Below are 26,856 nucleotides of genomic sequence, written 5' to 3'. Positions count from 1 at the left end.
AGTCAAAAAGGAGGGCAAAAATCCTCTAGCAGTCTTTGTAGATTGGTTCTGTGTTGGGTATTCCTTCAATGCCATGTCAGGCCATTGACAACTCTGTCTTAGCCTTAACTTTTGCTGTGCAGAGTCTGCAGACCAATTGCATGTAGATGGTTAGAGTCTTCCCAGGCCTTCTTAAAGCATGTTTCTTGCCCTGAATATGGTCATGGCCTTCTGATTTCTCTGCATTTTAAAATTTCTGTTCTCCCACATATCTCTTTCCCAATGTGTTTCTTTCCAGGTTTCTCTATTTCTTGTTCAAAATATTGTCCCTTGTCCCAGGTTGCTGTGTCCAATACATGTGTCTTTAAATGCTTTCAACAAAAGCCTCCTGGGGTGCTGCTTCAGCCTTGAGAACACTGTGAGTCAGACAAAACAGTTTTAGCTACTTCATTAGCTGCTTTTGCAGATAGACAGAACCCTGGAGTTCTCTACTTTGCCATTTTCAGCCCATGTTATTTATGCATTTTAGTGGAAATAATTTTGGTTGTTGAATAACATTCTAACTAGTAGATGTACCATAATTTATTTATCATTTTTCTAATGTTCAACATTCAGTTTGTTTCTAATTTTTTGCTTTTTTAGGTAAGGCTACAATGAAAATCTTTCTACATATAGCTTTTACCATTTCACCAGATTCTTTAGGATGCATTCCCAGAAATATAGTTACTAGGTCTGAGAATATGATCATTTTAAAATTCCTGATACTATGATCAAATTGTCAAAAAGATTGTACTGATTTTTATTTCAACCTCATGAGTAATCTTAAACTTAGAATTTTTCTGAAATAGTTTTGTCACTGGCAAAAGTCTGTGAGAAGTGATACATATTTTAACTTCCTTTTAATGTTTTAAAGAAATGCTTCTCAAACTGCCATGTGCATAATGATTATCTCAGGATCTTGTTGGAAAGTAGAACCCAATTCAGAGCATCTTGGGTAGAGCCTAAAACACTATGTTGCTAATAAGCTCCCAAGGCGTTCCGATACTACTGGTCTGTAGATCACACTGTGAGTGGCAAGGTTTGAGGTTTAAACTGCAGCAAAGAATGAAGTAGGAAAACCCTTTCTGAGTTTTAAAAGAAAGCAAGTTTGAAAAACTTCATTAAATTTTTTTTCCAAATCAAGTAATCTCCCACAGTTGTCTAAATTAGATCAAAGATCAAGAAGAGAACACAAGCCTGTTATTGATATGAATGGAGGCTAAAAGAGGAAGTAAAACTAGAGATACTGCCTTGGGTTTTGACTAAAATACCCAGTGTAGAGAGTTCCTCTTTCTAAGAAGTGTATTGAGGCTTGAACTTTGATATTAAAATTAGTGTTAATGATAATCTTTTATCTAGGCAGGCAACATATTCATTCAAATACATAAGTGTCTTTAGTATCATGGATTTCTCTGTAGAAATATTACATAGTATACAAATATGTCTAAAAATGTCTTTTTTATGTTAAACAGATGTTCGCCGATACCTTTATTTTTCATTAGGCCAATTTTAAATATTATTGTTATTCTAAGCAAATTCAAATTTCTTGATATTTGGATGATATTTAATCAAGGTAACTAGCAAATTTCATCATCTATTTTGTGTCCTGGAAAACAAAGGATAAAATACTATAAAAATTATTTTAAGTTTATTATCATTGGATACTATAATTTATTTATACATTATCATCATTAATAATAGAGGAACTGCCTTTATTGTTATCTATGACAGGAATTCTAGAAGAGTGGCATGAAAGAACTCTCTCCTTCCCTATGGAAGACCTGGACACACCATTTGGTCTATGTCTCAAGTCAATTCGTAAGTATTTATTGAGGGAGCATTTTTTGTTCTAGGCGTTTTGATAACTACAACAACTATAAGATAAAAAGTCCTTACCATTCAGTTGTTTCCAAATTATTTTAACTGTGAAATAATTACCACATAATCTTTTTCAGAGGGAAATGTGGCACACAAATAGTTGTGATAGTCCACCTTTTGGGGTTCTGCAAGTTGTTTTAGGATGAGGCTTATAGGAAGCATTAGACATCAAAAAGTGAAAAAAATTGAATGCCATCATTTTCAGGCCAATTTTTATTGAGTACACAAACAAATGTCAAATTGTTCATTCAGAGCTATCTTCAGATGCTCAATGTTTTATACGTGACTTACCACTATGTTGAAATGGTGAGGACAGATTCTCCAGTGACGTTTCTCAGCTGGTAACTTATGGTCCTTTTTTTTTTTTTTTTTGAGATGGAGTCTTGCTCTGTCGCCCAGGCTGGAGTGCAGTGTGCAACGGCGTGATCTCTGCTCACTGCAACCTCGCAACCTCCACCCCCCCAGGGTTCAAGTGATTCTTCTGTCTCAGTCTCCTGAGATTACAGGTGTGCACCACTACTGCCTGGTTAATTATGGCCCTTTTTAATAAACATAAAATTGACACACACATACAAACACACACACACCCAGTGTTAAGTTTTAATATCAAGTATTTTAAACATGTGAATAATTCTAAATAACTTCATCTAGGCCTAATTTGAAGAGTCATGTCAATATTAAGAGTCATACCCTAAAAGTAGTTTAATTTGCTGGTATAGGCATTGATGCCTTCAAGTTTCATTTAGTACAATTTATCCTTAATACTTGGAAGATAAATGGAGGTGAGAATGTTTTTGCTCTATTTCTTTTTATTCAGTCAATCATTCTAGAGAAGGTTTTAGTTTCTTCTTCCTGCCTTTATATACCTTTATTTACTCTGACTGCTCTTCCAAGAACCCCTGATTTTTGCCTTGTAGACCTGGACCTTCACAGTGAGGGGTGCTGGGGACTCCTGTGGTGAGGCAGGCAAGGTGCTGAGAATCGTTAAGGAAAAGAGTGGAGGCTTCATCAGAATAGGTTCTGGTGAATAATTTTCTGAGCTGTGTGGCTCTTTTTAAACAAACCAGGTGGACTCTATGTGAATCTCAAATCTTTCAAAAACTGGTGAATGAACCAGTCTCCACACTAAATATATGCCACCATTACAGATCTCCATCACAGCAGACATTTCTGTTTATGCAGGGCCCCAGAGATTAGACATGAGTGTTCATAAGTGTCTTTTTATGCCTGCTGGATGCCTATACCTTACAGGGCAAGGGATGATGAGGATAGTTTATCAATTCCAGTCCAATCTTATGAATTTCTCCTTCATTTGATGGTGGGTTTGTCAGCATCATGTAGATTTGTGTCTTTCAAATATATCTGTACACTGGAATCAACTCGGAAACTTTTTATAAAACAAGCTTTGCCTCCTCCCCAGGTCAACTGAATCACAGTCCCTAGGGGTAAGGCTAAAGTGCTGAGATTTTTAAAAAGTTCCTCAAGTGATTCTCATACACAACCACAGACTAGGAACCTTTAATGTAGAGAAGTGGTTCTCAAACTCAGCTGCACATTAGACCCACTTGGGAATTTAAATATATCCTGATACCCAGGCTGTACCCCAGTCCAATTAAGAATCAGAATCTATGGGGGTTGAGGCTCAGACATCAGGCTTTTTTCCTTCTTTTTTTTGGTGGCGGAGCATTTTTTTCAACTAAATCAGTAAGTTTTAACACCCCCCAGACAATCACAATATGGGGACAAGTTTGAGAACCACTGGTGAGCATCCTTTCGCTCCATGTAATAGTTCACACCTAATACAACTATGCCCCTGGCCACGAGTGAATTATGTCCGTGCTTCTCAAACATAAATGTTCATATGATAACCTTGGGATCTTGTTTCAATGCAGATTCTGATTCAAGAGGGATGTCACTGAGAGTCTGCATTTCTAACAAGTTCCCAGGTGATGCCGATGCTGCTGGCTAAGCGACCACACTTTGATTAGCAATGAGTTTTGCTACTGAAAAATGGCATCTGAATGAACCGTTAAATTAATACATTTTAAAAAATTGAATATAGGAGTTCATATAGAGACCCACACTTAAAAATAGTTAATTATATTGGATTAGCCTGCACTTAGATTTCTGGTAAGAGATCTTATTTTATTTTATTTTTATTTTTTTGAGACAGAGTCTTTCTCTGTCATCCAGGCTGGAGTGCAGTGATGCAATCTTGTCTCACTGCAACCTCTGTCTCCTGGGTTCAAGCTATTCTCTTCCCTCAGCTTCCCGAGTAACTGGATTACAGGCGAACACCACCATGCCTGGATAATTTTTGGTATTTTTAATAGAGACAGGGTTTCACCATGTTGGTCAGGCTGGTCTCAAATTCCTGACCTCAAATGATCCACCTGCCTTGGCCTCCCCAAATACTGGGATTATAGGCATGATCCACCATGCCCAGCCCAAGAGATCATATTTTATTTAGGTAATTTAATAAGACAATTAAGGAGATTGTGTAGTCCCAGATAATACTGCAATGTTTCAGATAGAACCCTGTTTCAGGAAGACTTTTAAAACATTGAAGCATTGAGTAGTTCCATGTACTAGAGCAGTGTTTTTAAATTTTTGGCAATTTCGGACCTCTTTTTATTAAAACAAATTTAATTACCAGATCCATCCCATTTTACTTACAAAACAGGGACATATTTTTGCATATGTATGTATATATATGTATGTATGTATATATATGTATATATGTATCTGTTTGATGGGAGAATATGTCCTTCCTGGAAATCCTGAACTATTTCTACACAACCTCTTGTCCCTCAGAGAATGGGCTGCAACCCTGTGATTCAATGTATGGAGAATACAAGAAATCTATTCTGAGAATTCAATTAGGCTTATGTTAAGTTTAAATATGAAATCTTCATTTGCTGATATGGCTTGTGGTCAAAAGGTTAATGTAGTCATTCATAATTCATTAAAAAGCTTTCATTGTTGGCTTATGATAAGTCAGTCATAGTTATAGGAAATGAAAATAACAGTGGGAAGATCTATTCAAAATTGACAGAAGAAATAACTTTTTTACCCTAAATTGAAATTTATGCTAATTATGAAAAAATTCAGAAAATTACACAAAATGCACATGTAGAAACTAAGTTACCTATAATGTAATCCCTCAGAAATAACCACTGTTAACATACTTCTAGATTTTCTTCACATATACATATACATTTTTTCCTTTCATTTTTTCTTCTTTCTTTTCTCTTTTTTTAAGTGAGACGATACCATGTGTGTTGCTCTGCAACCTGCTGCTTTTACTCAATCATATGTTGTGGACCTCAGATTTTAGATTAGCCTGATCCTAGTGCATTGCCACATGGTAGCTTAGAGGTGGTGGTGGCGGCTTTAGCCTCCCAATAAACTGTATCAGGCATCCCAATAAATATTTCGTTCAAGTAAAAGGTATCCCAATAAATACTTAGTTCAAGTAAAAACAGAGTGCTTGCTAAACAATGTTGCTTCAGTATAAATTCCCCTGTGGGACTGGCACTGCCCTTCCAACTAGATTGTCCCTTTTAGACCCCTTCCACAGAGCCATCACTGCCAGTCTGGAAGGATAAATTTGACTAACCTGTGTGAGATTGGGTGAACAATTAAAAACTTTGTTTTACTGTTTCTCACACCTCCATTATTCTCTTGAGGTTTTTTTATCGTCATTCTTTTCACACATACCAATAACCAAAAGTGATTTTCCCTTCAATCCACTTAGATTGACCAACTCCACTCCTTTTAGTACATTTGTTGTCAAAGCTCACAAGAAAATGGGGATGAATTAGGCTTCTTTTTTCCTGGCCTCTCTCCCATCAACATCCTTTAGACAAGACTAAACATTCCAGACAATAACATCCATACAAGAAGCTACTTTCTTAAATCTTAAAGGAATATTACAGTGTAAAGAGAATACATATTGAAATACTAGCTTCCATTTAAAAAAAGTAGTGGAAGAAAGACCAAAGTTCACCCTTGACCTTGATAATCATTCAAACACAACAAGGAGAATGAGAAACAAAAAATGCAAATGCTGGCTCGGCTGGTGGTTCATGCCTGTAATACCAGCACCTTGGGAGGCCAAGCCAGGCAGATCACTTGAGGCCAGGGATTTGAGACCAGCCTGGCCAACATGGTGAAACCCTGTTTCTGCTAAAAAAGACAAAAAATTAGCTGGGGATAGTGGTGCACACCAGTAATCACAGCTACTTGGAAGACTGAGGCACGAGAATGGCTTGAACCTGGGAAGCAGAGGTTTTTGTGAGTCAAGATTGTGCCACTGCATTCCAGCCTGGGTGACAGAGTCAAAGTAAATGCCATTTTTGATAAATCTAGGAGATAACTATAATTATGAACCACAAAACAGAAGGAGGGACTATGGGAGAGAAGAATCCTCATGGCTGCAGAGTCTAGATTAAGCCAGGAGAGGATAGTTCGCCAAAGTAGGAGGCACACCTTGATCTGAGAGGCAACAACCTGTTTGGAATGATAGAAATATGGTGGGCAAGCTGGCAGCAGAAACTTTTCTACAACCTCACTGCCTTCTGCAGTTTTATCTCCACTATTTCTAGGTCACTCTCTTAAGTACCCTAACTCCAAGAATCCTTCGAACAACCCCCTTCTGGAACAAACCATTCATTCTCTTCTGGTTGCCCTCACCCACCTCATATCACCTTCCTTGTTTACCCAGTTTAAATTTCTTGATCAATTATCATATCAGTTATTTGCATACATTCTTAATTTCCTTGCCCTTTTTTCACTTCCTCTTACTCACCAGGGAAAATTCCAACCCTGCTTTATCTTAGATTCTGAGCTTTGACTTGTGCAGCTGAATGTGGGTGGAGAAAACTCCACAACCGTGCTGCTGTGTCTCAACTGTGCTGCTGAGGCATCAGGTGGGCTCTGAATGCTGCTTGGTAATCAGAGTACATATTCTTGGTCCTTTCACCACCTGCTCTTCTAATGACTTCAGGTTTTCACTTTTACCTTTACACTCCAACGACTCTACCTATTGTCCTCAAGCCCTCCAAAATTTACTGTCAGTTGATGAACTTGCTTCCTATATATAGAAAAAGAGAATCTATCAACAAGTGGAAGAATGAGATGTCAGTCTTGTACCTTTTGATCTGTCTTCTCTTACTCTTTGGCAGCCATGGAGGTGCTCTGCTTCAGAGAATGTGCTATGAGGTGTGTAGTTGGCTGACAGCCTCCCGCTGAGGAACTTGTGGTTTTACACTCAAAGCTCTTTTCAGGGTTTATACTCAAAGCTCTTTCTTCCTCTTCCCACATCACTCTCAAGCCCCTCCCAGTCAGAATACTAGAGCTGGGTAATTTTTGCCTCACCTGTGATTCTCCTAACAGGCAACCTCTGTTCTGCTGTTTCTTATTGATTTGATAAAGACTTTCTCACAGTGGCACTATGGTCTAAATCTCTTCCTACTCGGTCTTTCTTCTCCCTTTTCATTCTTTAAGCCTTATTGAGATTTAATTCACATATCACACAATTCACCTATTTACAGTGTACAATACTAGTTTTTACTATAATCAGAGTTATGCAACCATCACCATAATCAATCTCAGAATATTTTTATCTCCCAAAAAAGAAACCCATACTCTTTAGCTGTCACTACCCAATTCCCCACTTTCTGTGCTCCAAACCCTTATGGTCCCAGACATCCACTAATCTACTTTCTGTCTTTATAAATCTGTTCCTTCTGGATAATTCATATGAAGGAATCATACAATAGGTGGTCTTTTGTGAGTGGCTTCTTTCAGTTAGCATGATGTTTTCAAGGTTCTTCCATGTTGCAGAATATATCTGTACTTTGTGCCTTTTATTGATGAATAATATTCCATTGTATGGGTATATCACATTTTATTTATGCATTTGTCAGTTGATGGACATTTGGATTGTTTCTACTTCGGGGCTATTATGAATAATACTGCAGTGAACATTTGTGTACCGGTTTTTGTGTGGATATTTGTTTTCATTTCTTTGGGTGTATACCGAGGGGTAGAATTGTTGGTTCACTTGACAACTGTATGTTTAACATTTGGAAGTGCTACCCAGTCCTCTTTATTCCCTTTCGTCATTTACAGGTCTCAGACATACATCATAGTGTGAAGGATCTCCCCAACCTACACCTGCTCTCTTTTCTATTTATTCTTCACAGGTGTTTCTCCCAAAATCTCTTGCACATGTAATTCCATCCTGACATCTGCTTCTCATAGCACCCATACTTACACATCCTGGATGAATACTCTGTGCTCCCATCTAAGGCCTAGATCACCTTTTCCTACTCAGGAATTGCTCCAGCAATTCCTCTTCTCCTTGCTTCATCATTAATTGTTACTTTTCCAGTGGATCATTACATAACTTGCATGTTATTTCTCAGAATTGTTTAATTCATTGAACAATTTTTCTCTTGGCTCCACTTCCTTTTCCAGCACTTTCCACATTTCTCTCTTCTCCTTTAATAAAAACTTCTCCCTAATAGTTTTCTACACTCTATATTTACTCAATATCTTGACCCACTAGTTTATAATTGCTTTTGTCAATGGTTCAACACAATAGACAATTCTTACCTTATTTGACACAGCAATATTTGATGCAGTCAATTCCCCTCCTCTTTAAAATATTTGGCCTTCTGCGTGTTGGCTAAAAATAAAATAAAATAAAAAACTTGGCCTTCAGATGACAATATTATTGATTTTTTTCCCTAGCATACTGGCTCCTCATCAATCTCATTTGCTAATTCCTTCTAACGCCTCCAAACTCTGAACATTGGACTATCGCAGGTTTTTGTCGTTGGATCTCTTCTCTTTTCTATCTATATCTACACTCAGTCTCTTGGTGACTTCACCCCACTCCATGGTTTTAAATATCTATTTTTATGCTGATGACTGCCAGTTTTATATCTCTAACTCAGTCATCTCTCCTGAACTCCAGTCTCATATATTTGACTGCTTATCTGGTTTCTCCTCTTGCATATCTAATAAGCTTCTCATACTTATTTTGTCCAAACTAAGCTCCTAAACTTGCTTCTTATCCAGTCTTCTTTATCTCAGTTAAAGACAACTTTATCTTTACAGTAGCTTGGGTCAAAACCTCAGAGTTGAGTCATCTTTGACTATTTTAGTTCCCTCACACCCTAGATCCAATCCATTAGCAAATACTGCTGACCATCTTTGGAATATATTCTGAATCCTATAACTTCTCACTGCATCCAAGGACATCACCCAGGTCCAGTCCAAAGTATTTTCCAACTAGCTATTTCAACAGGCCCCGCATTGGTCTTGTTACTACTCTTTGTCCCTATAGTCTTGGTCCCTATAGATAAAAAGAAATTATTGTTAATTTTGGGGGCTGTGATAATTTATGGTAATTATGTTTTTAATAAGTGCTTATTAGTTAGAAATGCATGTAGTTAGACATACATACTAAAGCATTTATAGGAAAAACATCACGATATCTGGGGTCTGCAAAAATTTTTGCGGAAGCAGAATAAACAAGATTGGCAAAATGTTGATAGCTATGAAGGTGAATGATGGGTTGAGGAGGGCTTAATACTATTATTGGTAATAGAAGAGATTAGGGAAATACAGTAGTCCCCCCTTACCTCCCTTACCTGCAGTTTCACTTTCTATGATTTCAGTCACCTTGGTCTGAAAATATTAAATGAAAAATTCCAGAAATAAACAATTATTAAGTTTTAAATTGTGTGCTGTTCTGAGTAGCATGACGAAATCTCTACTCAGTCCCCCCGACTGTCCCGCCTTGACCTGTGCAGGAAGTGAATTATCCCTTTGTCCAGCATATCCATGCTGTACATTCTACCTGCCTGTTAGTCCCTTAATAGCTGTTTTGGTTATCAGATTGTTGCAATATTACAGTGTGTGTGTTCAAGTAACCTTTGTTTTATTTAGTAATGGCCCCAAAGCTCAAGAGTAGTGATGCTAGCATATTTTTTTAATTGTTCTCTTTTATTTTTAGTTATTACTAATCTCTTACTGTGCCTAATTTATAAACTAAACTTTATCATAAGTACATATGTATAGGAAAAAACATAGTATATATGGGATTTAGTACTATTCAAGGTTTCAGGTATCCACTGTGGTTCTTGGAATATATCCCCTGCGGATAAGGTGGGGACTAGTGTACCTTCAAAGTTCTCAAGGAGAAGAAGCATAATCAAGAAATTTACATGTAGCTAAACTTAAGTAGAAAGGAAACAGAAAAACATTTCCTAACATGCATGCACCAATTAGAGATTAGTTCTGAACCCTTCTTGAATAAACTAATAAAGGATGAACTGAGAGATGAACAGAGAAACTATAGCAAAATGACTTGTGAATGTTGAATGTCTTATATTACAGGACTAAGAATAAAATAAATGTGGAGATTATAGCTACAGAACAGAATGCAAGTTTTTAGAAATGATGTAAATTACAAAAGTAGTCCCAATATTATTCTGTTTATATTTATTTATTTGAGGCAGAGTCTTACTCTGTCACCCAGGCTGGAGTGCAGTGACACATGATCTCTGCTCACTGCAATCTCCGCCTCCTGGGTTCAAGCAATTCTCGTGCCTCAGCCTCCCAGGTAGCTGGGACTACAAGCATGCACCACACCTGGCTAGTTTTTTGTATTTTAGTAGAGACGGGGTTTCGCCATGTTGGCCAGGCTGGTCTCAAACTCCTGGCCTCAAGTGATCCGCCCACCTCGGCCTCCCAAAGTGCTAGGATTACAGGTGTGAGCCACTGTGCCTGGCACTATTCATTTTTAAAACTCAAATGACATCTACTTTAAGTGAACATACTTTGTGGGGAGACAGATCTAGATTCAAATAGCAACTTTCATACTAGAGGTTATGTCAGTTTGGGTTTGAAATGAAATTCAGGCAATTTCTGTACTTTATTTTCTGTAAAATAGAGATAATAAAACTTACCTAATAGAGTATAAAACCAAATAACAAAAATTTCAGTCATTTCAATATTTATCGTACCAGGCACTGCCCTAAGTGTTAGGTATATGGTAATGAATAAAATAGACCTGGAACTCACCCTCTCCTTGAAAGAATCAGACAAACGAATAAATGAAATATATTGTATGTGAAGTAGTAATAAGTGCAATGGAAATAAACAAATTAAGTGTTTGGTGTAGGGAGTGTTGAGGATGGAGAGGCATTGAAATTTCAATTACAATTGCATCTCACCTAAGGAGGTGATGAAGTGAGCCATGGGGATGTGGGAATGTGGGAGAGGGGCCAGGGAGAGTCACTGTTCTGATTCCTGGCTGCAGCTGTGATTACTGCCATATCTCTTGTAATTATGCATGTCGGCTTCCCTGAAACACCAACTCTGTCCTTCTACAACTTCAGACCAAGGTGTCCCAGTTGAGTACCTTCCTCTTTGCATTCTATAACTGAGTCATGAACAGCCCTGTCTTGAGCTCTTATTTTCTTATAAAGGTTCTAGATATATCTATATTTTATTTAGTATGCTCTTAATTATAGCCCTCTTTCCCCATTCCCTTTCTGGCTGCTGGAAGTTGGTGGATGGCTAGGCTGGAAGGCAATCTTGAGAAATACCATCTTATGTTGAACTCAGTTATCATCATACCTCCTAATACCCAGTCATTTTATCCAGGCTAAGCTTCTGCACCTCAAATTCTTCCCTTAAGGTGAATTTTTTTCTATAGCCAGACCTCTGCCCAGGGAGTTAAGTGGTAACCTGTTTCCTGATAGCTTAGGGATATTATTAATACAGATGATTTGGCCACTGATCCTCATTTTGTCCTGTCATTGTTCTTATTCATTAATTCATTTATACAATGGCACTTATTTAGCACTTACTATGTGTCAAACTTGGATTGATACTGGGTATACAATAGTGAATAAAACAAATATAGTTCTGCCCTCATGGTCTACAAGGGTTTCTTTGGATTCTCATAGAATACACTCTTCTTCCCCCACCCTACCAGGTAACAAATAGGTATATTTCTTGGGCTGCCTCATCTTTGCATACTCCATAACTTGTTGTACACGTATTTATGTCTGATGATTGTACCTAATCAATTATCTCTATGATTTGTAAGGTCTTTCAGCATCAACATTTGTGATTTTAGAATTTGATTGATTTGTAATAAGTGTACTCAATGCTATTTTACTTAAATTTGTTGCATTGCAACTTAATGTAGCCCTGATAAAACTGGGTCCCATGTGGTCTGGCATATACAGTAACTGCATTAAAAGCACAAGTGTTATAGTCAAGAATACTTGAAGAAAAAATTTAAGGTTTTATATAAAGGGCATGAAAGTAGGTCCACTTTATAACTTAAAGCAAAATGTTTCAAAATTCTATTGCTATCCACTTCTTAGTCCCATCTACATACTACAGCAACTTGAAAAAAAGATCTCTTCTTTCTGTTCATTCTTCAAGTCAAGGTGCTGCGTCTGTGCCTCACTTATATTTTATTCCCCACCCCGTCCCCACCATATCACGTGTTATGAAAGACAACCTAAGTTCTTTGGCGTATTTATTTTCTTTTACTTTACCCATTTCAAGGATTCTCTACAACAGTGGTTCTTGAATTTTAGTATGCCTCAGAATTGTCTAGAAGGCCTGTTAAAACACAAATGGCTGGACCCTACTTCCAGAGTTTCTGATATAGGAAGTCTGGGTTGGGGCTCAAAAATGTACATTTCTAACATGTAATGCTGATGCTGCCTGTCCATGGACCACAATTTGAGAGCCACTGCTCTACAGTATAGCATCTGGGAGACATTCCAACAAACAAGAAATCTATCCATGGATAGAAGCCTTTGCTATATATTATACATAAATATTGTTACCTGATTGCCTATATGTTAATTGAAGCTTATGAATTTAATGAATCATCTTCCACCACTATGTTTACAATTTTGTGGGTTGGGGTGTATACTTGGATAGGCTCAGCTAAAAGCAAGAAGAGTAAAGGAAATAATATTTATTGCTTGCTTGTCTATTTAGGAGATAGTAGAGTGTGATTGTTAGAGGAGTTAGCTGTGCAGCCAGGCCCTTTTGGGTTCAGTCTTAGCCCAGCAGGATTTCTGATAGACACTTGAAAGACATTTAACCTTTTGTTCCTCACTTTCTTTTGAGATGAGGATAATGCAAGTAACCACTTCATAGCCTTGTGGTGAGGCTCAAATGATTTGATACATATAAAACTCTTGAAGATGCCTGATATGTTGTATGAACTCCAATGTTACCTATTATTGTTATCAGGAGTTTGTTGAGTGTTTTCTACAGGTATCTCATTATAACCTCAAATCAATCCTAAATGCAAATGCCCCTATTATTCTCATTGTAGAGACCAGGAAACAGAAGTTTAGAAAAATTGAATAACAGATTAAAATCTCCCAGCTAGTAACAATCTCTGGTCTTTGTATTTTACCAGCATTTTCCCAAAGGAATCATTTCCTCCTGTAATAAAAATGGTTCAGGAAATCTGTACGATTCAAAAGTACATTTGGAGATAATTAGATAATTACTTGATCAGTATGGTTGATGAATTTTATAGTCAATATTATTATGTCTACTTTAAAATGTAATCAAGGCAAATAATGGAGGCAAGGATGGGTAAAAGAGTGGTTGTGTAACACACTAATGAGTATCTAACATTTACAGAGTACTGTTACATAATAGATGTTTAATAAATACTGGTCAAACAATTGGGATGAATGTGTTTTGGAACTCAAATTACCTAAACTTAAAGATCCATCATATTGAGTTAGTGAGATTACAGAGAAATGAGCATTGATATACTACTATGGAACTTTTGGAAGTTGATTTGACAGTAGTCAACAAATTTTAAATTTGTATTTCCTTTGGTACAGAGACTCTAAGTGTCTAACCCAGGAAATACATTTTTGCCCATGAAATGCATGTTCAATGCCGTTCAAATTTAACACTGTGTAATTGGGAAAAATTAGAAACCTAAATGTTCATAAATAATTTAATAAATTATTAGCACCTATTTTACTGACACAGTATAAGAGTTAAAATGAATGAGGAAGCAATATATATTGACATGAAGTATCTTGAAGGTATTCTTAGTGAAAAAAATGGTAACAGAAAAATGTGTAGAATAATCCATTTTATTTATTTACTAAGCTCAAAACTATATCTATAGGAAATATATAGGAAAATGCATTGGAAAAAGTTTGAAAGAGTAAATCTCGGACAGTTATTAATGGTGGCCTCTGGAAATTGAAGAGGGCTGGGAAAAGACGGTCAAGAGAAATTTCTACTTTGTACATTTTATCTTCTATATTGTTTGGATTTTCCACAATTACTATGTATTTATGTTTACTTGTGAAATTAAAAATGAAAAAAAGTAGTTTGCTCAGCAAATATACTTAAAAGCCTTTTAATAAGTATAATAGATGTTAATATGTACAACAGTAAGTTTTCATGAGCCTTGAAACATATCTATTCTGGTAATAAGCACTTGTTTTCAGAAACCTCCAAAGTCATCATTGTTACTAAAATTTTATTACTTGTAGTGCTATTGATTCCCAGAATATTTCCTGTGATTAGTAAAAGAGCTGAATTAGCATCTGAGTGGAAAGCACATGATACTAAAATTCTTGTAGCATTAGACTGCTCAGCCAAAAGAGCTTGCCTTAGCACTGTGACATCATTTTATGCTTGATCTATAACAGGTGGAGGTGACAGTAGACAAATAAAGCACCATTACACAAAAGGAGAAAGCAAAGAACTGTTTTTCCCCTCCAAATGGACAGTTATATCAGTGTTCAGTGGGAGACACTATTAGATGTGGATGGGAAACCTAAAACTATGTGGATAAAGTAAGACCACCCTAATAAGGATGCTCCCTTAATACCAGCTGCCTCTACTAGGAGGAAAACACCTGCTTTCCCTCTGACCAACTCTCATGATATAGAGATAAAGAGGTACAGCCTCAAACCTCAGAAAGATAAGGCATTAGGGGGAAGAAAAAGGGGGAAGGAGAAGAGAAATGTCTAGTTAAGGATAAATTATGGACATTTGGAGGTATATGGCCAAGCAGGAGTAGAAGTTAAAATGAAGAACTGTTTCTTGCAGATTTTCTGGTCCAGTTGTGTATTCTGTAGTTGAAATAGAACTACACAATATTCCACCACATCAGTATAATACTTTAATATCAAATCAGATTTTCCTTTCGTCAATAGCATAGCTAGAGTGGAATGACCACAGCAATTCCTATAGCCACAGCCCAGAAAATTCACAAAATTATTAAGTTACAGGAAAATTAGAGTGAAGCAAGTGAGAAAAGAAAACAGAACAGGGATGAAAAGTGTGCTGGTTGGGAGAAGGAGATGTGGGTGAGAAAAATTTCACTGTAGTAAATATCCATAATAATCAAAGAGAGCTTATCTTCTGCTAACCTATGGGTTATATGTAACATCTCAGATTGTGACTAATACATGTATAGTTCTGCTTGGCTTTATGACTGAAGATAGACTTCCATACTTTGTGGGTGAAACATACTTTAAAAAAAAAAAATACACTTTCCCTGTTGTAATTTGACAGAGTGTTATCTTCTCATCAGCTTTCTATGATGTCTCTCTTACTCCTGGTTATTTCAGTTGTGAGTACGCTGACGCTACTAGATCTAGCTTAAGTCAAAAGGAGAAATTTCTCAGAAGGAAGTATTTTCAAGATAGCAAATGCAGGAAGTTTTTCTGGGCCTTATAAGGAAGAGGGAACTGAAAAGTTATGGGGACCCATAGTTTGCACACACTCTCTCTCTTCTCTTCTGTGGCATTCTTTTCTCCTACAGCAAATCAGCTTTCTGTGCAAGAATGAAGATGGTAACCTCATAGTGGCAGCCTTAACTTTACAGCATGGGTAACCTCATTTTAAGTGAACAGAAAAGTCTGATTTGCTGTTTTTGAATCCCAACTGCAAAGTCCCCAGGAGTGAGACTCTGATGGCTCAGCTTGGTCCAGTCAAGGGGTGTGGGAAGCAGGGTCACAAACTAGAACGTAGGTGCCAGAGGCTGGCTACTCAGGGTGAAGAGGACCGTTCTCAGCAAAGAGGACAGAATCCTTAATCTAAATTAGGACTCAGGAATTAAGTCTCTGAGTCTCTGTAAACCAACAATTATGCTAGGGTTTTTTTTTTTTTTTTTTTTTTTTAATGGAGTCTTGCTCTGTTGCCCAGGCTGGAGTGCAGTGGCGCGATCTTGGCTCACTACAACCTCCGCCTCCCAGGTTCAAGTGAATCTCCTGCTGCAGCCTCCTGAGTATCTGGGACTACAGGCACATGCCACCATGCCTGGCTAATTTTTTGTATTTTTAGTAGAGACGGGGTTTTACCATGTTAGCCAGGACAGTCTCGATCTCCTGACCTTGTGATCCGCCTGCCTCAGCCTCCCAAAGTGCTGGGATTACAGGCGTGAGCCACTGCACCTGGTCGAAATTTTGTTTTTAAGAGTGAATGTTGGTATAAATCCTTTCACACATACACAAAATGTTTTTAGTGAATAGGCAACTATATGTCAAACGGTTTTATTTTTTTTAAGTAGGGCATAGTTATAATTGACATTTTACATATTTTGCTAAATAATTATCCTCACTTGAAAGAGGTTATTAATTCTTGGCTTACAAAGGGAAAATTGTTTTGGTTTTCAAGCACCAAAGTTTAATACATCCAGTTATCTCAAGGGAATGAGGGATCTGTTCACTAGGAATATCTTTTTTTTTTTTTCCTTTCCTTTTTGTGATTGAAAGGAAGGGTAAGAGACAAGGATATGCTGAAGTACAGAGGAGGTTTTGGAAAATTTCTTTGCCATAGCCAACCAAATATTGGAATAAATGGTACTAAAATATCTGGATGATTTGTAGTAAAAAACATTGCTTGCATGTCTGTCTACTTGATTAATACCCCTTGACTTTGTCTTTTGGTTTATAATCCTACATTTGGAATAAATAAGCCTCTCTCCATAGTTTATTCCTTTCTGCCTTCAGAAAAGTACATCTTCCCTATTTTGGAAAGAAACTAACTCCTGGACCTCTCCCCAGCCCTTTGTTGGAGCCTGTTTCCCTTTCCAAGGACTTTCCTGCATCTTTTTTTGTGTGTGCTCAATTTATGTCCCCCCTTAAGAATGATGTTTTCACAATCTCATCATTTAATGATAAAGTTCTATTTTTTTAAAATTTAGATGGAGATCTTCACATTTATCTCTATTACAACTCAGCCCTTATCCTACCAGCTCACACAGTCCTGTGTAGTGCAATAAACTGTGACAAAGACTTCAATCTTCCTAATAAAATTAAACAACTTTCTTATACCTCCCAGCTTGGTTATATCTGTAAATTGGTCCTGCCACAGATATAATAGGCATTTGATAACTGTGCTAAGGGTTTTAAAATACTTTTTCACCTAATCTTCAAAATCTCTCTTCAGGAGAGATTATTATCCTCATTATACTGATGAGGAAACAGAGGCTTAGAAAATCTAAATAAACTTTCCTGGCAAAAGCTGTGATTGAAAGAAACCTGGTTGGTCTGGACTCTAAAGCGTAAGTTCTTAAACTCTTGGCCATGGATTTTCAACTGTGGCTTTATGTCAAACCACCTAAAAATGTTAAAAAGATATAGAAGCCAGTGCGCCATCTCACACTTACTGAGGCAGTCTTGTGGTTGGGGGCAGGTTTGCGCATAGCAGTCAAGAATCACTGCTGCCATGCTGGCCAACACTGGAAGGACAAAAGCTCAAGACACTACACACAGCCCACAGTCAACAGCTAGCTGTTAATTTTTCCCATTGGATCTTGCCACAAAGTTTTGAATCTAAATGTGTTACTTTACAGCTCATATTTCTTGTTTCTTCATATTGTGCGAATGTCCTGAAAGATTTGGTCAAATTCCTTGGAATTCTTTCCATCATTATCAATGAATAGGGGAAATTTCCTGAAATGTTTGCCTTGAGGAGCAAATTTCTAGTGATGCCACTACCAGGAATCACACAAAGAGCTCAAAAGTTCTGTTAATACCCAGAGTGAAAAAAGCTCAACATTCCAGGGTAGCGTTGACTTAAAATCATGTCTTAGTGATGAGGGAGGCTTTCACTTTCTGAATGACAGAAGGCAAGTTGCTTCATCTTTCTATGTGGGTAGACAGAAGATTTCTCAATTCTATAGGCTTATGAATAATATACCCCTTGTCCACCTTGTCTTCCATACTCACATCTGTAATATTAAGAAAATACTCTGCTCCCCCACAAAAATATCCTCAATATTCACCAATTCTAAATGGCTTCTCCCTGCAAACAGGCTGTGGATAGTAACAGATACCATGCCTAGTTACATAAGCATATCACTGCAAAATATAGAAACATCACTTATAATGGAAGTAATACTGTTTCAGAGTTCTAAAACAAGCATTTTTTCCCCTCACAAAAGATCACATTTCCATTTCCACAGTTCTGATGCTTTTCATTTAACCATGACATTAAGGTCATCTTCAGCTCTCCTTCCTTGTGTGGGTCTGTGTTCTAGCTTTTACCCCAGTAACAGTTTTTGTTTGCAGGAAAATAAAAAGAACTCTTTTGGTAGTCTTTGTTTGTAATTGCAGCCTTGATATTCTAAGCCATTGAGTCACAATTAATAATTAGAAATTCTAATTAACTTTGCCCATATATTGCCTATGAAGCAGTTGCCGTAGGAATGCAATTTTCCTGTAAATCCCTCCCTCTTGCACAGCTCTAGTTCATTATTTACTTTAAAAGAGTCAGGGTGAGTTCAAGTCATTTCCTATGCTGCTATCATTTGCTTAAAGACCTTTTGCAATGGGTCTTATGTAAGAAGAAATGCAGGAGTTGCTTTGGTGAGGTTTAAAGAAACCAGTAAGTACAAGATCGACCTGAATAGCAGCATCATTTGTGTATGGGGAAACAGGAGCTATGAATGCGTCACTTTATTTAGGTTGACAGAAAGAGGGCTAATACTTGAAAAAAGCCCTACACAATCTGTTGCCAGGCTACTTCTTTGACCTTACCTCTTACCACTGCCCCCTCCTTCAGTGTCCTCTAGCCACAGTGATCTCTTTCCTGATCCTTGAACCTGCCAAACACATTCCCTTCTCAAGGTCTTTGCCTTCGGGAGTCCCTCTGCCTGAAATTGTTTTCCCAGATAGTCATGGGACTGGTTCACTCTCATCCTTCAGATCTCTGCTCAAATGTCATTTATTTTAGGAAATCGTTCCTGGTCACCATGAAACAGCACAGCCCCTCTTCACTTTCTACTCCTTTTGTTATGCAGAAAATTATGCATTTTCTTAGTGGCAATTACACACCCCGCACATTATGCATTTAAAGCGTTGTTTGTTATTTTGTTGCTTCCATCAGAATACAATTCAGTAGGGCAAGGAGTGTGTGGGGTCGTGTTCACTTAGTATCTTTGGGGACCTGCAGCCGGCGCCTAGTAGACACTCAGTAAATATTTGAACAAATGAATAAGGCCCTTTGGCAGCCGGGAAGCCCGTCACAGCCGTTGTCTCCACCCTCTCCTGGGCTACACCAGGCCACGCCGGTAAAGTTATTTCTCCTCTAGGAGAAACATTCGCTAGGCCTTGTCGCCAACCCGCAGACAGCTGGGCGCTTCATCCCACCCTCACCCCTTTCCAGCCAAGGTGCCTGATCAGAGTCAGGCGCTGGAGGGTCGCATTGCCACAAAACAGCGCCTGTGAGCTCGTTGTGCCAGGCCCCCGGCGCCACTTCCCCTCGGCCTAGCAGCCTGGACTGGGGAAGTACAGGTCTGCTGTACCCGGGAAGTGGAAGGAAAAGCAGAAAGCGAACAAGTGTGCGGGAGGGGAGTCTCCGCGCGGAGGCAGCCAGGCCTCCTCCGGTGCAGGCTGCGTTCTGGAGGCGCGGGCGCCAGCCAGGCTGACTCACTCCCGGCCGCTTCCCTGGCGGGCGGCGGCCACACACACACACACCCGCCCATCTAGTGAAGCCCAGGCCCAGCGCTGGCACCTAGCTCCAGCCGGGCACCAGTGTTTCGCGAGGCGGCGCCGCCGCCTTAACTTCCTTGCGCGCTCACGCCCAGGGGCAGTCCCAGGAATCTCCACGCGCGCCCGCCGGCTTCCCGAGAGGCCGCCGCCCTGCGTGGCCGGCGCCCGCAGGTCCCGCGGCTAGCACCGAGCGGCGCACGCGCACTGCGGGACGCGCGTCCGGCTCTCCCCCAGCCTCTGTCCGGCCCAGTCTCTTGCCAGTCGGAGAGAGTGCAGGCCAACCTGGAGCCTGAGTTCGAAGCTAATAGGGCGGCCAAGTCAGTGTCGCCCGCGGCGTTGAGAAGACGCTGTGGCCCAGGAGAGGGTGGAGACAACGACTGTGACGGGCTTCCCGGCTGCCCGGAGTGGGAGTGGTGTGGGGCTGCAGGAAGGAGAGAGGAAGAGCAGAAGGGGGCAGCAGCGGACGCCTCTAACGGCCTCCCTTGGTGCTGACAGGCTGGGCCGGCGCTCTGCTCGCTCGGGTGTTCGCGTCGCCACTTCGGCCTCTCGGCCGCTCGGGCCCGTCGGCCCGGGCTTGCGGCGCGCGTCTGGGCTGAGGGCTGCCGCAGCTCAGGGAGAGGCCTGGTCCTCGCCGCCGAGGGATGTGAGTGGGAGCTGAGCCCACACTGGAGGGCCCCCGAGGGCCCAGCCTGGAGGTCGCTCAGAGCCGTGCCCGCCTCGGGGCTTCGCAAACCTTGGCCTGCCGGGTAGGAGCCGCCCCTGCGGGCTCAAGGGCGCACTCTGGTCGCCCCATCTGTGTAACCGGTGGGTGTTATCTCTGCCTGGCTTCTGGGTCGGGGGGGGGAGGGCAGCAGTTGTCTCTCCACCCGCTTCTTACCTTCTGATCCCGCCTCCCCCCTGCTAGTGGCAGCAAACTTCTGAGCCAGAAAAATCTTCCTCTTTAAGACGACAGCTAGAACGAGTCTTGCTAGTGATATTTGCTTCCATTTGTGTCTTATAATTCCCGCACCCCCCACCTCCTTATTCCTTTTTAAAATTTTCTAGACACTTAAACAGCCTAGAAAAAGCATCTATTTCCCCTGGACTTAGTGGTAGTAACTGCTGCTTTTTTTTTTTTTAGGTTTCAGAAGAAGGCAACAGGAACAAGATGTGAACTGTTTCTCTTCTGCAGAAAAAGAGGCTCTTCCTCCTCCTCCCGCGACGGTGGGTGTGCTGTCCTTGATCGCTGCAGTAAAGGCGAAGAAGGTGTCGCTAGCTGGGAGTGCGTGCGTAGGAAGGCTGGAAGCGTGTGAAGACAGGCAGGGCTCATTGTTGCTTACTCCTCTGAAAATGTCAGTGCTAAACTTTTAATGTTGGTATGTGAGAGTAATTTTGGGGTGTTTTGTTCTTCTTGGATCCTTTAAGAAACGTTTTTTTGTTGGCTTTACACATAACATGACTTTGCAGAGAAATGTAAAACGTTGTCCATTACCCTTTCTTCTTAAACAGCCAGAGGTTCTTAATCCTTCAAAGAGGAATATTTCCAAGCAGTAAGAAATAGCTTTTGTGAGAACACGTTAGCTATTCTTGCTGAGGTTTCTGCTACCACATTGAATGCTTCCTGATGGTTTTATCTGCCTAAGCTTGTTGTGTCGGTTGAATTTACCCAGTTTGTTTTCCGGTAATCACTAATCTGTCAGGAGAAACTCCGTTTCTCTGAATGAAAGGATAGTAGCAGCTTAGTATGGAGAAGGAAACTAGAAGTGGGAATAAAGATGATTGCTCTTGGTTTCATAATAAGTTTTTACAGTGAGTTGGGCTATTGCAAATAAATATTTTGTATCCCTTCTCCAGAATGCTTGGGACCAGAAGTGTTTTGGATTTTTTTTTTTAAATTTTGGAATGTTTGCATATACAAAATGAGATATCTTAAGGATGGGACCCAACTGTAAATACGAAATTCATGTTTCATATACACCTTATTCACACAGCCACTAAGTCATTTGCAATATTTTTACATCTGTGCATGAAACAAAGTTTGTATTAAGTACTTATGCGGGGAATTTTCCCCTTGTGGCATCATGTTGGTGCTCAAAATGTTTCAGATTTTGGAGCTTTTCAGATTAGGCATGTTCAACCTGTATTTTGATATAACACCCAGAACATTTGAAGGTGAATAATTAATTTTTGGCCTCCCTTCTCCCATCCGCCTCACCGTATACCACTTTAAGTGTGAGAATTATTTGCTTGTACATGCATTTGTCTGTTGGTGTGTAATGTATGTACAGATTGGATGTATCCAGCACTTGCCTTAATAGTACATATATTTACCTGAATAGGAAGACTGCAGTACTTGCTGGCTAGAAGAGCACACCATGCTTGTTTTTGCTCTGACTGAATATCCTGTATTTGCAATTTATAGCATGTTTTAGGGACTCATTAGAGATTTTTTTTGTGTGTGCCTTTGGTGATTTGAGACAGGTGTCTCAGATATGGGAAAGGAATATGACATTGTTTCTTTGCTTCACCTGGCTATTGCTGAAAGGTGGGATGCTTTTGAGGCAGAATAGGAAAGTGCATTGGCTTTGGAGTGAGATCTGGATTTGAATCCTGGTGTTCTTGCCACTTTAGAGTTGTATTATTTGCGGCCGGGCACGGTGGCTCATGCCTGTAATCCCAGCACTTTGGGAGGCTAAGGAAGGAGGATCACTTGAGGTCAGGAGCTCGAGACCAGCCTGGCCAACATGGTGAAAGCCCATCTCTACTAAAAATACAAAAATTAGCCAGGCGTGATGGTGCACACCTGTAATCCCAGCTGCTCGGGGGGCTGAGACAGGAGAATTGCTTGAACCTGGGAGTTGGTGGTTGCAGTGAGCCGACATGGCACCACTGCGCTGCAGCCTGGGCAACAGAGTGAGACTCTGTCTAACAAAAAAAAGAAAGAAAGAAAGAAAAAAAGAGTTGTATTATTTATGACTCTTTTAGCTTCACTTTCTTATAAGATTGTTGTGAGAACTGGGTAAGACACATGCAAAGTGGTAAATTGCCTGGCTCTCATAAAAGTCTTGGCTACTATCGTGGCTGGGAGGCAAAGGAGATTCAGAGAAGGCCAGAATGACTGCATAAGGTGATCTGCCAGTAACTAGTGTTTCTTGTTTCTTCCTTTCTAGTATAAAGAGATAAAGGACTTTAAGGTCTTAAACTGGTGAGGGGATATTGTAGCCTTTGTATGGAAAGGTTTGACTTTTGTCTCTCTGCTTAAACCCCTATTGTGTTGCACCTACCAATTATTGTGCTGCCCCCTTGTGGTTAACTGTGCTAAGAACTTTCTTTTGCTCCTCCCCCATTGCCTTCCCCACCCTTCCCCACTCCCTTTTAGACCCCTCCTCTTAGTTCCCAGTTTCCCAAACTGTGTGCCAAGGTGCCCAGAGCGCCTTAGGCTTGAACTTTTGTTTTGAGGTAGTTCATGGTTTCAACATTAGCTACTTATATCCGTTTCCATAGTGTCATGTCTTTGTAAAGATGTATTTTCAGAGGTTGCTCTGATAAAAAGCAACTAGTACATGAAAATGAATGTAGAACAGGAAATGACTGTGTGGTATTGTCCAGTTTGATTCCAAGGTTTGATAAGTTCTGCAGTGCTCAAGAGACACTAAGTTGTAAGGACATAACTACCAAGTAAGTTGTTGGAACCTATTTCTTTTGGCCTAGAGGTGTCATGAAAAATTTGCTAAGACTCAGGGCTCCCTGAATGGGTTTGGAAACCTCTGCCTTAGCTTTTAGTTTGCTTTTCTGTAAAATTATTGATATAAAGCTAGTATCAGCTGATCATAGCTTAATATATTTCATCTTCTGTGTAATATGTTTATAACTTCTCCCCGGTTCTTTGATTTTAAAACTAATCCTTGGTTTTCCTGTACTGGTCTTCTGCTTCTATTTCTGTTTATCTCTTTAAACTCAGAATGCCCAAAGTGAAAGTTACCATTTTCTACGTCTTAATCTTCTTCTAATCATGTAGGCTTTAAATTAGGCATCATCTTTAAACTACTTCTTTCATTTACGTCTTATTCCCATTCAAAATATCCACATTTCCTTTCTCGTATCTCTGCTTTCCCTCCTTTACTGTGTGAATCCCAGGACACATTTCCTGAGCCTCGAATATTGAAAGTCATTTGAACTTATGAGAATTCAGTGTCCCTTCCTTCTGTTTATCCTCAATAGAGATTCCACTCTAATACTCCTTATTATAGTATTCCCTTGCCCCAAAATCTTCAGTGGCTTACCGTTTTCTACTTATTAAATTTTCCTGTCTTTTAAGATAGTCTATTATCAATCCCTTCCCTATTTAGTCTTTTGTCTAAGGATCTCTAATCCTTCAGCTTGTAAGCTGATTTCCACACTTTCTAGTAACAAGCTGTATGTTTCTTCTATCCTTTAATTTTTGCTCATGTTCTCCATCCCTCTTTTTTTCTCTATTTCTGTAGCTCGTTAGTCTTAGAACATCTTCACATGGTTTAATTGTATGCCATGCTTTAGTTGTTTATGATAGTTATTTCCCTAGTGTTAGCCACATCTTTTCAAGTTGATTGTGTATTCTTTGGGGAACAGTACCTTAGATTAAAAAAAAAAAAAACACAACACACAATGGAGAGCACATGGGCAGCATTCAAGAAATAATACATGTTGATTGTGTGATAAGGAACTGTAGTCACCGAACAATATTTGTTAATATTTGCAATGTAAAAGGTACTTGGCTGTATCCAAAAGAGAAACAAAGAAATACAAAAGAGGTTCCTTTCCCTAAGGACTTACAGTATAATTGGGCAGATAAGCTAAATAATAAAAGTTACAGATATTTGAGACCACTTCGAGTTGAGCAGAGTTTTTTATAATAGGAAGGAACTGGTAGAGGGGGTAAGCAAAGGCAAAATATGTATATATGTATGATATGTTCAGAGAGCAGTACATAAACAACTTGACTGAAATGAAGGTTTGTGTGAAAGAGTAGTAAGAAATTGTGTTAAAAATGTAGTTGGAATTTGATTATGGATGTCTTTAAATGCTAGGATGAGAAGAAACTTGACCTGTAGATATGGAGAAGCTTTAAAAGTTTTGAATTGAGAAAGAGTTTGCTGAAATGAATATTTTAGGAAAATCAAAGCGGCACCAGTGCTAGATCTCACATGAATTGGAAAGAGAAGTGGTAGAGAGAGGTAGGAAAATAATTGAGCCCTGAAGTAATGAGGACTTGGACTTAGTAGAAATAAGTCAGATTGCAGAGATGTCACAAGACATCATTATGGATTGAATAAGAAGGGAGAATGGATGGGAGAAGAGTGATTAAAGATTACCTTACCTTGAAGGTGTGCTCTTCAGTGACAGAGGAAATCAAAGACTGTTGGAACTCCAAGACAGCTTAGAACATCTAAGTCAGTCTGTATATTTTGTATATTAGGACTCAGACCAGAGAGACTTAAAATGTGTCCAAAGTTACTCAGTTAATGACAAAGAAACTGCCATTTGATTAATGGCAGTTACTAACAAAAATAGTTATGGCAGTATTAGTAGCTGGTAGAGGGGATGTAGACAGTTGAGCCTATATTGTGGATATATTGAGTTTGCGGTGGCCATGGGATGGGCAAGTGAAAATTGATAGCCTACAGTAGGACATATGACTAGAATTTGTTAGCCAAGTTAAGGCTGGTGCTGTGGTACTTAAGAGAAAAGAGTGGTGGACCTGAGATTCAGCCTTGGGGATTGCCCATAGTTAGCGGGTGGGTGAAAGGAGAGAAATGGGTAAAGGAGACAAAGAAAAAAACAGTTAGTATGAGAGAGGCAAATTAGTGGATAGGTTAGGAGGTGGAATGATCAACATATTGGTCATTGGCAAGAAATGAGAAGAATCAGATCCAATAAAAGGTCTTAAAAATATGTACTAGTGTTTTTGCTAATATGCAATCTATAAAAACAGAAGAAAATTGCTTATACTTTCCCTATGTGGAAATAACCACTGTTAATATTTTGTTCTCTCCAGTTTAACCAAAGACCTTTGGATTTGACAGTTGGGTGATCAGTGGAGACTTTTCCAAAGCTCTCCATCACTAGGACTAAGGATGAGAATTTTAGGCATAATAAAACCTGGGAGGTATTTTTCAACAGATTGTCATTTGTCTGTATCATCTTACATATCACACTATCTAGGTACTCTTCTTCCTATGTGCATTGGTTCTGTGTTTTATCTGATACACATAAATGTGTATCAGATATAGAATGATAGAAGGTTAGACAAGCCATCTCTGGGTGCTTCTGTGCTGGTAAAATTTGAATAAAGTGATAAAATATTTGTTTCTAAAAGGAAGGATAAATTCTTGGTAGGTAACTTATAAATCTGAGGGTTGAATGATTGATGAAATTAGGGGTACTGGAAAGAACAAAGAGAAGCATTGTCTATTTTGAAGCCTTTCTGTATAGCTACAAGGGGTTAACTAGGTTAGAATGGTCCATGGGCCGTTTACTTTGCTTGCATGTTTATTTTGATCTTCCCAAGAACATTCTTCTGCTCATCTTGTTGGTATGTTATTGGAAACAGAGTACTCATTCGTTCTTACTAAGTGATTGTAGTTTAATAAATTATGATTATGAAATATAATGCTATTAGGTAATATTTTTATAATATAAAGGGGCATGTGATGTGAGTAAGTGCACTGTTTTGGAAATCAGGGGATAAAGGACTGACCCTGCTGTCAACATGGTATACGATTTCAAGCAACTCACATAATCAGTGAATCTTGTCTATTGAGGGAATGGACTAAATCTTTTTTAGAGAATTTAAAAAGGTGGGATCACATGGTAAAATGTGTATAAAGTTTAAAAAGGAAATGGTTTACCAATGTTTATGACAAAAACCAGCAAACTCTTTCCTACCACCCCCACCCCCCCCCCC

General features: G+C 39.2%; 1 protein-coding gene across 3 annotated transcripts in view; it reads left to right on the top strand.

Annotated features, from left to right (window-relative positions):
- Nucleotides 1–20,093: 20,093 nt before the first annotated feature.
- The window catches only part of JAK2 (Janus kinase 2), a 156,516-nt gene continuing 149,753 nt past the window's right edge, over nucleotides 20,094–26,856 (top strand). The window contains exons 1-2 of one of the 3 annotated variants that reach the window (XM_023213175.2): nucleotides 20,094–20,738; nucleotides 21,055–21,137. The gene's annotated coding sequence lies outside the window, so the exon portion shown is untranslated. Of the gene's footprint in view, nucleotides 20,739–21,054; nucleotides 21,138–21,177; nucleotides 21,266–26,856 lie in introns of those variants that run through there. The other 2 variants (XM_023213177.1, XM_023213176.1) reach the window with 2 other exon arrangements.

This window comes from Piliocolobus tephrosceles, chromosome 14 (genome assembly GCF_002776525.5).
Source record: "Piliocolobus tephrosceles isolate RC106 chromosome 14, ASM277652v3, whole genome shotgun sequence".
Lineage (NCBI taxonomy): Eukaryota > Metazoa > Chordata > Mammalia > Primates > Cercopithecidae > Piliocolobus > Piliocolobus tephrosceles.
Note: the sequence above shows the minus strand (reverse complement) of the source record. Positions and strands in the feature narration are given on the sequence as shown.